The sequence below is a fragment of the Clinocottus analis genome, unplaced genomic scaffold (genome assembly GCF_023055335.1).
Source record: "Clinocottus analis isolate CAN_PGR_092001 unplaced genomic scaffold, fCliAna1.0.p SCAF_1, whole genome shotgun sequence".
Lineage (NCBI taxonomy): Eukaryota > Metazoa > Chordata > Actinopteri > Perciformes > Cottidae > Clinocottus > Clinocottus analis.
Window position 1 is genome coordinate 6,472,064 of NW_027175820.1, and position 13,870 is coordinate 6,485,933.

At 39.3% G+C, this 13,870-nt stretch overlaps 1 long non-coding RNA gene across 1 annotated transcript; it reads left to right on the forward strand.

Moving 5' to 3' along the window:
* Window positions 1-4,069: 4,069 nt before the first annotated feature.
* LOC137786431 (uncharacterized) lies at window positions 4,070-7,418 on the forward strand. The gene is made up of 3 exons (XR_011077580.1): window positions 4,070-4,158; window positions 7,242-7,281; window positions 7,405-7,418. It is a non-coding gene; the product is annotated as an uncharacterized lncRNA (long non-coding RNA).
* The last annotated feature ends 6,452 nt before the right edge of the window (window positions 7,419-13,870 follow it).

A 13,870-nucleotide genomic window follows, 5' to 3' on the forward strand; every position in this document is an offset into this window, starting at 1 on the left:
ACTGTTATTTCTCTGTTCTGTAAATTGACTGTCACTTTACCTAATAAAACTTTACTTCCTGTGAGGATGAAGTAGGTGCAATTCGCCTTTAGGCACGACATGTGCACCCTTAACTTCGGGGCCCTCTACTAGGTGCAGCAGCATATGGGCAGTGTCTTGACGATATGTAACTTACTGGCATAGTTTTGTGTTTTCTGTCATTTGTATTTCAGTGATGAATATCAATAAGTCTTTTGCTGGCCTCTAAAAAATCCCTGGAGATCAGACTCAGCATTGACTCATTGCCCCCCATTCGATGCTGAAGTGCTTTAAAGTGATTTAAAAGTGAGCAAGTCCGACTCCTCTGGTTGTATAGACGTCTCTGCTTCATGTGTTAAAGCTGCATTCTCTCTCCTGACCACCAGAGGGTGACTCCTCTGGTTGTATAGAAGTCTATATAAATGACTACTTCTCTCTTGATTTATTCCCTCAGTAAACATTGTAAACATGAGTGTATGTCTCAATCTCTAATTCCAAGTCTTCTTCAATACAGCATGATGTTCATTTAGTAATGTATGGTCCATTTAGAGTAAAAGTTTAACAAAGTTATGATTTATTAAACGCACATATCTTGTAAATGTCTGGTTTACCTGTTCAACATAATACAAATTGATGTAAAAATGGTAGAAAAAGTTCACAGACTATTTTTTTTATGATTCATAGATGAAGACTGTTGTGCAAAGCTTAATGTGAGCCAAAGAGAAGATGCTGAGCAAAGAGTTTACCCTGAGCGAAGCAATTTTGAAGAGGACAGCTAAGCTTTAGAGCCTAAAGGATTCAATTCCTGCATTGAAGAGGACAAAGCCAATAAAAAGGATCCATTTGAAGATGGGTAAGTGTATTTACTGAACTGTGCAATAGCATATTTACGTTAATAACGGTAGCTATAGCTAGCAGTGAGATAACAGAGAACTAGCGGTAGCAAACGGGAGAGATAGCTGGCTACAGCATGTCGGTAGCCAGAAACGTCAGCACATGAAGCTCATGCAATTTTGGATGTCGTCTTAAGTGTCAGTAAGACTGAACAGTGCGTAATCAAATAATGTCACTATCACCGTTAACTTTCTTTCAGTGAACTTAGTGCGACTAGTAGTGTTTGATCTCCATTACGTGTTTGTAAAACAGTAACTATCGTTAGTTTGTTCATGTTAGCTTAGCAACGTTAGCACATGTATCAAATGGCTTGAGCATAGTCCGTGTTGGATCTCCGTTACGTGTCTGTGTGTAAATCGTAAATTTCTTTCAATGAACTTGTACTGATTAGTAGTAATATATTTTACAGAGAGGATTCACAGCTGACAGGGTACAGAGGACAACATGCAGCCTCCCAGTCCGTCTCTGCCAGTCAACAGATTGCCATCGCCAGCTACAGCACCAGCCACTCCAGCACATCCATCTCCACCATATAAAAAAAAAGTGGTTTTAGACACATGTATCTACCATTTTATTCATATATTCCACTGCTTTTGTGAACCTAAGACCTTTGGTTAAACAATTTCTCAGTTTTAGAGCCACTTTCTTATTAAGACAATGATGCCTCATTATATTTCTATATAATGAGGCACCATTGTGTGAGTTTGTTGTGTAATTTTATATATACAACACATGAGTATGTATCATATGCAAGTGACTTTAATAAGGGAATTTAAGAAATGATGAAAAATCGATACCCCAGAGGGTTAAGCTCGTCTGCACGTTCTTACTCGGAACTTGAATACTATTGCTTGCTCTGTGGGGCTGTGAAGCATGTAAATGTCTTTTAGATGCAAGTCGAGACGACTATCGACCACACGCTTTGATCACATATTGATTTAACAACGTAGTGCTCCATCAACGTAGTGCTTCATCCTCTCATTTCTGTGTGTGAAAGCGCATCGATATCTTTGGACGAATGACAACTTTGTTCCTGTTTCCTGCAGGATTTAACCAGGTATTTGGCTAGACAGTGTACTTTGATGCTACACTGGGGACAGAAAATAAGCCCAAACAGTCAAAGATCTTCTCATCTTTCTCGTAGATAGCAGCAAGTTACTGTTTATTTACAGACAGCAATACAAACACAAACATTCTTAAAATACAATATTGCTGAAGTTCATGATGATTGATACAGTTGACTTTGTGAGACAAATAATATTAGGAACATTTGTATTCCACATCTGAAGACATACTGCATATTTAGATTTTTTTTTTAAATTATACGCAGCTTTTACACAACGTCACCTTCGTAAAATAATGGCCTATGCGATTTTCTTTGACAAATATTATTTTGTTGCCTAAGGCTGCTTTTTTGCCTGAGTTTCCTCGCTTGACTTTATGTGGTTAATTCGCGTTATTCGCTTTTTTCGTGGCGGAAAGGGACGCGGCTTATTTATGGAGATTTTCTCCGTAAAAACTGTTTCTGCCATCCACCATATAACCAATAGTTCTGCTTTATACTTGTTATGGAAGTCCCATAAAGGTCGGAACATCAAACCCTCACATCTGGGTTCATATTATTACCTCCATCACCTCCATCCTCAGTGGGCCAGATCATAAGATTCTACGCCTGTAGAATAACAAGTGGGACTTGGGTCCTCAAAAAAAACAGAAAAAATAACTTGGGCTATTACTTTAGGAAGATGACAACATATAAATGTGAACTGCATAAACCACGTGACAGTCAAAAGAGAGAGAGAACAGTGAGAAAGCTTAATTATTTGGAGGTACACAATTCTCACACACTACAATTGCGTTTACAAACAGATGCTAATCTCAACAGAAAGTTTTTTTTCCCATGTAACTAGCAGCTATATCCCTCTAGTAGTTCCAGCTGCAACACTCTTTTCAAAATTATACATTTTGAAAAGAGTTTTCTCATTACTGTTACGGGATGTGTGCAAAACAGGACCCAAACGCCGAAGTACCGTTCCAGAAATCTTTAATATAACAAAAACAAGGACCGGAAAGAGCACAAAAACCAAAAGGGCACCAAAAACCAGAATCAAGGACGACTACAAAACGGACAGAACAACGAAACCACTATGGGTAGACACAGTTGTAAGGAATCCACAATCAGGAACCAGGTAGACAGACAATCCCAGACAATCACCAGTACAGGAAGTACAGAGATGTAGGGGTCACAAGACTACAAAACAAAACAGGAACAAAAACTCAACCCATGACAATTACCTCTTTAATTCCTGACCACCTTTGGGAGGAAAAGATCGAAATCTTTTTTTGTGACATCTTGTTGTGCTACTACCCAAAGACTGCAGCTGGCTGTTGTCAAGTGCGCCTGCTGCCTGACGCCGCTGTTTTGGGCGAATGACGTCTCGTGCGACCTGAAGGTGTTAGTGCCAAAGCCAAAGTAGTGGCTTTTAAAAAGATAAATATTTATGATTGTTACTCAAACCTGTCCAAAAACACTGTGGAAGCATCCACATGAGATAACCGTAATTTGAGGATGTGATCTTTAAAAAAATAAATAGATTGAAAATTAATATTCGGGGCTAATTAAAAAACATTCGGGGATTTAGCCCCGAATGTTTTAGCCTAGGGACGCCACTGGTATATTGTGTTTACCCCTTAATCGTGTTTCCATTGTTCCAGAAATCCCATTAAAATTGACTGCTTGATGGTGAGTTTACGGCTCCAGTTCTATTATTATTATACAATTATTCTGTTATCGTGCACCGACTGGTTGACTGACTGGTTGATGAAGTGTCTGGCACACACACAAACACACACACACACACACACACACACACACTTTCCCCTCCATTGTCTGGATGCCAAGCTGATGTGTAACCCTCCACACACACACTCAGCCTTCTATCACCGTAAATTTAGCAACAGAAGCTTCTCAGCTGCTTCTTTCCAAAACCTGAGCCCTCCTCTTCCATCCGCAGTATTTTACCCATCTCCTTCTCCAGGGTCATGCCTGCCTTCCAATCACTCCCTCCCCCAACCCCCATCTCTTCCACACATTAACATACAACACACACTCTCATCCCACAACCAATAAGGGCCTGATGAGCTCAAGTATCACTATAACACAAGGACTTATTCTCTGAGTGGAGCCCTGTGGCGTCTTACAGACCTTCATCTCCATCGCCCGAGGAGCTGCTCTTCCTCCCACAGGTAAGACGACCAGCTGACCTGCCGCTTCTGAACCAAACACTTTCTCACTTTGTGTTTTCTCCCAAAATTAGCTGGTTGTTTTTCTTGCGTTTTGGTTGCGTTTGTTGAGAAAAGAGCCTCAGGTGTTAAGAGAGAAAACCTCAGATCCTCATCTTTGTCTGTTGGGCCGTGACCCCGGGAAGCGAAAACACGCTCCGCTGCACATCACACGCATGTCGTTTATGTTCGGGAGAGTAAACAGTCGGCCTCCAGGGAGAGAGTCCAGTTTCCCTGACCGCAGACTGATTTAACAGGTTCATAAAAGTGACACTTTGTGTAATAGAATCACATGTTTATGTACTTTTCAAGAAAAAAACAGGAGTGAAACTATTTTAAGTGATCAGCGGCGTGTAATTTACCGCCAAATGTTGTGTGACACGACAACAGTTTGCACCTCCACTCTGTGTGAGGTTGAGGTGGTCAGCTGTGAAGCTGTCAATCAAGGCTGTAAATGGCTTTCACCTTTTCACAAGTTTTTCATCAATATATTTGGTGTCATTATTTTTTCTTTAAGTCCAGTTGCACTAACATCTTCCATTTAAATATTTTGGTCTTGGATGTAAACTGTTACCGGATGATTGTCCAATGTGAACATTATCAGAAATGTTTTTTTATGCTCTTATGCCTCAAAGTAATGTAGAATTCTTTGAGTGTGTGAAACGTTTTATTTGTAACATTGTTTTTGATTGAAAATCAGCAAATCTTTTTGAGTGAATGTGAACACGTAAAAGGCAGCTTCATTCTCAGATTTAGAGTTTGAATCCTATGTCTCTTTCAGAATGACTACCATCTAATTTTTAAAAAATCTTTCATACATGTGTATATAACAGAAACTGAAAGATTTGCCTCCTGCAACTTCTTGCCAAGCGCCCCCGTTCCTTCCCTCACCACTATCATGGCCATCACGGTGGACTTGAAAACAAAGCCAACACCTCTAAAGTTTTGGAATAGTGATGACAAGTTTGCTGTCAGACGCAGAACACACAACCATCAGTCTATAAATGCATCTTGGCATTTCACTGTAAATCCTCAACACTTCAGAGTTTTAGTTTCAGAGGAGACTCTTCAGCGTTCGTCATTCTCACGCTGAAGAAGTGAAGCGATCAACTACTAAATATACTGACGTGCTGAAACGTCGGTATGCACTCAGCGGACGCCGGACACACAGAGGTGTCGGCTCGGAGTTGATCAAAGAGACGGTTTTGTGGAGATGCAGCTGCTGATTGGCTGCTCGAGCGCCGAGGATCCTCCCACCAGACCGAGCCGAGGGATTAAAGCAGCTATTTGGTCATCGTTCCTCAGCTGATGGGTAGAAATATGATCCAGAGATAATCCTCTGAGTCCCCTGCAGCTGTGCTCACCGCTAAGTGTGAAGGAGTCATCCAAAGACACTTTATATAAATATACAATATATAACTCAAATGTGATGTATTGAATATACAGCGAGCAGAAAGCCAACCGCATTGTCTCCAGCAGAGCTGCTCCTCGTCCTCCTTTTGGACTTGGAAATGATGCTTCCTTCAGTCAGCGAGACTTTGGAGGGATTAGAGTGGTATTTCCCCAATATAGGACTGGAGTTTGGCATTTCTCTGTGAACTGAAGAGCTGGTCTTTAATTTGGGAACGAGGTCATCGTTCAACACAAATGAAGCCACTTTTGGCCGACTGTAAATACATTTACACAAAACAGTTGGAACCTCACAGTTATATTCCCAGACAACCGACTTGCATTGTGAATGATGTTTTCGGGGGAATAAAGTATCACGAATAAGATTAAAAACAGACAAGTCTTTAGAAGTCCAAAAAGACAGGGGGTTGCTGGACCGGACAACGTGAGATAGAAAGTCAAAATAACTAAACCAAACCAATGAGAGAGAAGCTTTGAATATCAACAAAGTCACGACTGTTTGCTGTTTTGGCTCCTCGATGGTGGAATGAGCTTCCCATTAACAGCAGGACAGCAGAAAGTGTCTACATCTTCTGTCGCAAACTAAAACACATCTTTTTTGACTACATCTTGAATAAGGAAGGTAACGCAGTAGAGCAATTTGGTAGCACTTAAATGTCTCTTACTGATAGCACTTTGTAATTTGACTCTATTGAAGAAATTGTACTTTCCTTATTCTTGTTGTTCTGAGTTTGTTCTGACGGTTGAATGCACTTATTGTAAGTCGCTTTGGATAAGCGTTAGCTAAATTAAATTTAATGTAATATTCTTTCAGCTAAAAGTGGTGATGATGATGGAAATGGACTGGTTTCTCAAAAACAAAAAAAAACTTCAGTCAACAGCTCTGAACAAGGTGTTTTGGGGCGAGTGTGAAAAGGCTTCAGTGGCGACGCTTTCATTTCGCTGCAGCTTTCTGACCTTTGAACTTTCCGTGGAACAAGTACTGAGATCATCATCGTTGCCCCACGTGAATCCTATTCTAAAAAAAATATCGGCATTATGATTCTTATAATTATGATGATTTTTTGTTGCATATTTTTTGGTCACTTTTGTTTGCGCTTCTATGCGCGTGTTGCGCAGATGTGTTAATTAAGTATTGTCTTTTCACTCACAAATGTTTTATTGCACGTACACGCCTTTAATTACATGGGAAACACAGAAGTTCTTGATTTTACACTACGGGTTTTGCATGGAATAATCTAACGAGATATAACATGTTGATCAGTGAGCGCCGTGCTAGTAGGAACAATTTGTTGAACCAGGTTAGATGTTTTCCCCTGTTTCTAAGCTAAGCTAAGCTATTTGTCTCCTGGTTCCAGCTTCACATTCCTTGTACAAACATGTGTGGTGTCGATCTTCTCGGCTAACTCTTTGCAAGAAAGCAATTTTAATAGAAAGTTTAATAATATTTGTTTAAGAGTTTGGTGTTTTTGCAGCTTGACTGTGGGGCAGTGGGTGAACCGAAAAGATCTTACTTAAGTGAAATCACAATTTTATTTATGCAGCAGATGTTCTATTGGGGATCAACTCTGAATCTTTCTTCCTCTCAGCACGGTCTCTCGGCTGTTATCTAAGAGGCTCGTTGTTTTCTCCCTCAGGTGTGAAGTCTGCTTTCAACATGTCCGACACTGAGGAACTGTAAGTTTCAATAACAACACACACTGTCGTCACTTTCATTATTTTCACTTTTATTAAAGTAGAACAAACAAAGTCAGCTGTTTTTCATGTTTGATTGATTTGTAAATGTCTTTCATATTTCAGGGATCAGCTTGAGGGTAAGTGACAACCACTGGATTTGATTTATATATAAAAACAAAATATGCAAGCTTTGGTGCTTAATTTAAAATTAGCAATGCAAATGCTTTAAAAATAGATATATATTTTTTTCCTGACTTTGTATCCACATACACTTATATTTTATCATTATAATTTTAGAGACTGTGATTCCTCAGAATATGTTATAATGGCCTAAAATGTGCAGCTAATATACATTAATAATTTAGTTTACCATGTGTTTTGTATTTATTTGGAAATGTAACATATTATTGTTTTCATACAATTGAATTACAATTTTTAATAATTTAACTGTGATTTAGATCACGGTCAGTTTATTGATTATTTAGATGTATTTGTGAAAATGATGCCATGTTGTATTTGTTTCTGTTCCACCTGACGCCTCGTTTTTCCAAAAACGGAAGAGGAGGAAGGTAAAGCCGACTGAATCGATTCCATATTTCAGATCTTCTTTGCTGCACTAATTTGTCAGCTGCCTGATTTCACCCTTAATTTGAAGTGTTTTGACGGTGACGCCTCCTCATACAGGAAGCACTAACATCTGCACAGATGTTATTTCAGTCGTAGAAGGAGTTTGTTCTAAATGTGATTTATTTTATTTAAAAAGGTGATGAAAGTTAAACACACCACAATCTGTTTTGTTACTTTATTTTACCTTCAGTGGCATTAAATATAGCTTTATTTATTGTTTTATCCCTCGTTCAACATTTACCTTATTTATTTTCTGGCTGACTAACACAGCTGTCGATCAAACACGTCCGAGTTAAGGGTGACTTTTTTTCTTTATAACTGAGTGATGTTTTGCATCACATGATTGAAGAAAACTAAAATGTGAGAGAGCTTCCAGACGCTCACTACGTTTTCTTTTTCTTGGCATGTGACATGTTTTTACACTGTTGTCCGTTGATGTCACGTCATTGACCTCATTCACACAACGGACATATTTCTAACGGTGGAGGTGAAAAACTACCATGAAACTTCACATTGATCACAATGGCGGAAACTAGTGTGGAAACAAGGCGAGACTGGGTGATGATTGAACGTATAAATGTTAAGTTTAACAAATTCAAATGTTTTCTTTTTAGGTTATCGTACAAAAGGTACATTATTTAACATTCTTGAAACCCTTGAATCGTATTAAATTAGCCTGATAACTTAATAAACCTGCAAAATAAGCTAAATAAGGACGAACAATGAAAGAAGCCAAATCAAGGAAATTATGTTTTCTTTTATTGTGTAGCCTCAAATCTTAAACTTATTTGTAGCAGATTTAAACAACATAAGTCAAAAAAGAAAGTTGAATGTCACAAAGAGATCTCTTATCTGTATTAAACATAGATTCTGCATTAAACATTGTCGTAGTTGTCTTTATGTCACCCATTGATTTGTGGGCTCCAGTTTTGAAGCATTGAACATTTTTATATTTGGTTATCGTGGCTTCTGACCATCGTCTTCTTTGTTTTTGGTGAGTTGCCATTTAGTTTTTTGGCCTTTATATTGAAATTAGAGTTTTAGACCATACGCTCATGTTTACAATGTTTACTGAGGGAATAAATCAAGAGAGGTCGTAGATTTCTATACAACCGGAGGAGTCGCCTCTGATGGTCAGGAGAGAGAATGCAGCTTTACCACATGAAGCATATACTTCTATACAACCAGAGAACTCGCCCCCTCGTGGTCATTAGAGAGAATACAGCTTTAATATATGAAGCATAGACTTCAATACAACCAGAGGAGTCGCCCGCTGGTGGTTCGTAAAAACAATGCAGCTTTAACACAAACACATATACTTCTATACAACCAGAGAAGGCGCCCTTTAGTGGTCAGTAAAAAGAATGCAGCTTTAATATATGAAGCATAGACTTTAATACAACCAGAGGAGTCGCCCTCTTATGGTCAGTAGAGAGAATGCAGCTTTAACACATGAAGCATAAACTTCTATACAACCAGATGAGTCGCCTCTGGTGGTCAATAGTGTTTCTTTTGTTTAGAGGTTCTTATTCTTATTTTAAGTGTTTACTATACAGATTGCTTTGATGGATTTGGTGAAACCTCAGATTCCTGTTTGTTTTCATAATAATCTGGTTGTTAGAAGTCTATGGTTTATGTGTTAAAGCAGCATTCTCTCTTGAAAAAAAGACAACCACAAGTTAAATAATGGGAGCGATGTTGCAGGAAAACCAGCAGTGAAAGAACACAATTGTGAGTGTTTTTAATTCAATGATTGCAACTAAACAAGAACAAATTATCGCCCATGTCATGTCTTCGCTTCCATATTCTAGAAGCAGATTTGTCCACAACATCAGTTGCTCTTCAGGAAGTTTCCCACCTCAACAGTTTAATATGGCTTCTGTGTGAAAGGTCAACTGACTCCCTCTCATCATCATGTGTTTCTTTCTCTCTCCAGCAGCTCTGTCTGTCACTCACCCATCCATCATCTCTCCCTTTATCTCGTAACTAAAGTAATCTCTCACTTTATGTCATGTCTGTGGTCTTCATTAACGGCCTTCTCCTCCGGCACCCTCACCCTCCCCGGCGGTTTTGGTGCATGCTGCGTGGCCCGTAGCCCAGGAGGAGGTAGTAGAAGTAGAAGTAGCCCCTGAGGCGGAGGCCCAGGTGGAGGCAGAGCCAGAGGTAGAGCCTGAAGCAGAGCCAGAGCCAGAGGAGGCGTTCCAAGAGGAGGAAGGTACGTGGCTCGAGCGGACCGCCCACCGTTCTCCTACAGGACAGGGTCCTTCCAGCATCGTCATGCTGCACAACATACTTGACCGTTACACGTTTAGGGCTCATGTTTTACCTTTTAGGGCCTCCTGTGTTATTTCTGTAGATATTTTTTTTATCCAAAATGAGCTTTTCACACTCTAGATTCTTTTTAATTTCAATTGCAGCGTTGATAAAAAAAAAAAAATTCAAAACAACTCTGGGCTCATTTCATTCAGTCAGTGAATTTTTTTTTTTGTCTCCAAAATAAATGTTTTGAGCCCTCTTTTATAGTCACAGAGCTCAAAAAGATTTTTAAATAGTTGTCCGGTCATCATGTCGTCACTTTGTGAAACAACAGCAGTTGCAAAACACGTAAACACTGGATTGTTGAGTAATCACGAGCAACCCAACTTCCCAGGAAGGAGTTTCACAAACTGAAACAGATTGCGTCCAACTTCTGCATTGTCTGACAATTCTAAGCACATTTTGTCAAGTTTCTTGTCATGAGGCGGAATTTACCATTGTAACAATTGATCAGATTATAATACAGTCGTCCCTTGCTATGGTTCACCTTTCGCGAACTCGATGTTTTACAGATTTTTTTGATTTTTTTTTTTTTTAACAGCTACAGTATGAACGCGCATTGTGTTCGGCGTCCTGATTGGCTAAGGGACTGTACTGTACACACTTGTCAATCAATCTTTTCCGTGCAGTGATTTCTGTACAGTACAGAATATGTTCGGTACAGAATACGTTAGGCTAAAAAGTCAGAACTTTGAGAGTGTTTAAATAATAGAGAAATGTGAGAAAATGTTATTGCCTGTCTAAGGAAAGTGTATAAAAGTGTGTGGTCAGGGGTTTTACGGCCTTAAAACACGTGTAATAATTGTAAAAAAGTAAAGCTGATTACTTCGTGGATTTCGTCTATTGCAGGTTAATTTTGGAACGTATCCCCCGCGATAAACGATGGGCCGCTGTAAATGTAATGAGTGTCAATGAATTTGACGTAAAACAAGATTGCACTTTTTATTTTTTTAGAATAGAAGAAAGTGATTCTAAACATTTAGAAAGCAAAACACTAAATGTAGCTGTTAGTTTTGGGATGTATAACAGCCAACACAGATCAGAGCCATAAACCTCACCACAGCGTCGTGGTGGGGCGCTGTCACATTCCACTTATGTGAAAACCAAAAAGCTTGGCGGGTCGGCGCGGCATGACGAGGCCGGTGTGTGTTGTTCTAACGAAGAAGCCCTGAAGTGCCTCTCGGTGTCTTCGGGCTCCTTGGAGCGTGCACTCCGCAGCAAACGTTTGGGCTTTGCTTTGTGAGATGTCCACACTTATTGCATCATCACTATCAGTGTTAGTGTTGCACACAACAAACAAAAACATGTTGTCCTGTTTCTAGCATTGCGGCTCAGTGTCGGATGTGTGTTTTAAACATGTGAACTGAATGCTGAAAGGGAGAAGAAGAAAATTAGCTGCTTTTCAGGAACTTCTTCCGATGTTTGTGTCTCATTTTGGCTAACTTAGAAAGGATTATGGGAAATATCAGTTATGTAAAAGCTTCTTCTTCATCTTTCTTTCCATGAGTAGAAGAGTGGGACTGACATGGATTCTCACTATTCACGTCTTCCATGGAAATGTTTTTGTGTTGTTTGTTTCGGTTTCTTTATGATCTGTGCAGACGGGTTCCCTCAGACAGAGTCACTGCAGACGTCCCGCTTCATCGCCTGCTTGCTGAACTAATGCCTTGAGTTTGCTGCTTCAGCAGCATGCGTTTAGAGAATCATAGTTTTATTCCCATTGATTAATCTAAATCAAGCAAATGATGATCGGTCTGTGTACATTTTCTTCGTTTGTTTTATCGTTCATTTGAAAATACGGAACTAAGGAAAAAACATTGTTTCTTCGTTTTCTGTTTCAAGCCAAAAACGGGAAAAGAGAGACGATTATTTTCATGTCAAAATAAAAGCCAGTAATATATATTATTATTTACGGTCTTCTAATTCTCATTTACAGTCTTATATGATGCAAACACATCGCAGGGTAATGTTAGAAGAAAATTAATTATTAAATATAAATAAATAAACCTGGTTAAGTTAGCAAGAGTAGAGACTACAGGCAGTTTAATATGCATGTATATATGTACACAGCAAGAATCAACTGTTCAATTAATCGCTGCATTGTTTAATGAACACAGTTCGTAATATAGTTTAATCAAGTAATTTGTGTGTGTAGAGTTGATCATATTTATTTTTCCATCGTATTGTACCGTTTCTTGAGTGAACACAGAGCAGAGACTGTATGAGGAGACCAGAATAAAGGGTCTGCCTTTCTACCAGCAGGTGGCAATATTTCATGTATTTACTTTTTAGTTGCGATCTTCTCTGCACTTGATGAGAAAACTCTCAACTGAAAGTTGACATTCTCTGAATACTACTGTTGTTGAGTCACACAATGTCATATTAGGATGTTTCCAGGCGAGAAGTTAGTTGTTTAAGCAGCAAATCTGTGGTCAGTTTGTCAAGAATCAGCCAATTTAACCTTTTTAGTACGGGGCTTGTCGCTGGCGACAGAAAGTAAAATGCAAACTGGATGCAAAGCTAATGTGACGTAACTCCTCATATACTTACGCCATCGATGCAAATCCAACTGATTCTGAACGCTAAGAATGTCCATTACGGTAATGGTAAAAAAATAATAATAATAATTTAAAAACAGCGGCAAACGTGCCTGTGGGGAAGGTGTGGAGGTGAGCAGGTGCAGAGAATCAAAGGAGACACTTTGACTGGCATTTCACTTCTTTGGAAATGTTGGCATAGTGATTAATAGTAATAGAGTTTATGAGAGCTCTGCCACTTGCTGACTCACATAAACCCCCGAATAAAGGCCACTTTCCTGTCGAACTGTGTTGCATTAAACAATGCAGCGATTAATTGAACAGTTGATTCTTGCTGTGTACATGCATACTAAACTGCCTGTAGTCTCTACTGTTGCTAACTTAACCAGGTTTATTTATTTATATTTATTAATTAATGTTCTTCTAACATTACTCTGCGATGTGTTTGCATCATATACGACTGTAAATAAGAATTAAAAGACTGTAAATAATAATATCTATCACTGGCTTTTGTTTTGACATGAAAATAATCATCTCTCTTTTTTCTTTTTTGGTTTCAGACGCCGAAAACGGAAAATGGAAGTGGTTTTCCATTTTCCCGTTTTTGGTTTGAAACGGAAAACGAAGAAAAAGTGTTTTTTCTGTATTTTCGAAAGAACGATAAATCAAACGAACAAAAAGTACACAGACCTGGTTCTTTAGACCTCAGTGTAGTCCTGGTCCTTTGTAGACCTCAGTGTAGTCCTGGTCCTTTGTAGACCTCAGTGTAGTCCTGGTCCTCTGTAGACCCCCATCAGTAACTAGACCATCAGAGAGAAGATGATCTTGTTCTAGAGAGTTCTTCTTAAAGATCCTCATCAGAGCCACCGGATTGGATTCTGGTGAAACCATAAGACATCATGCACATTCACCAGAACCTCCTTCAGCTCAAACTCCAAAAGAGCCTCCAGCAGAGACCAGTCCACTGTGGACAGACCCAGATCCAGCTTCACCTGCAGCCTCCTCCTTTTTCTTCTTCTTCTTCTGGGAGAACCAGAACCAGGAGTCAGAGTGGCAGACTGTAAAATGACAGGGTTTGTAAAGGGACCCTGGTGCTCAGAGACACCAGC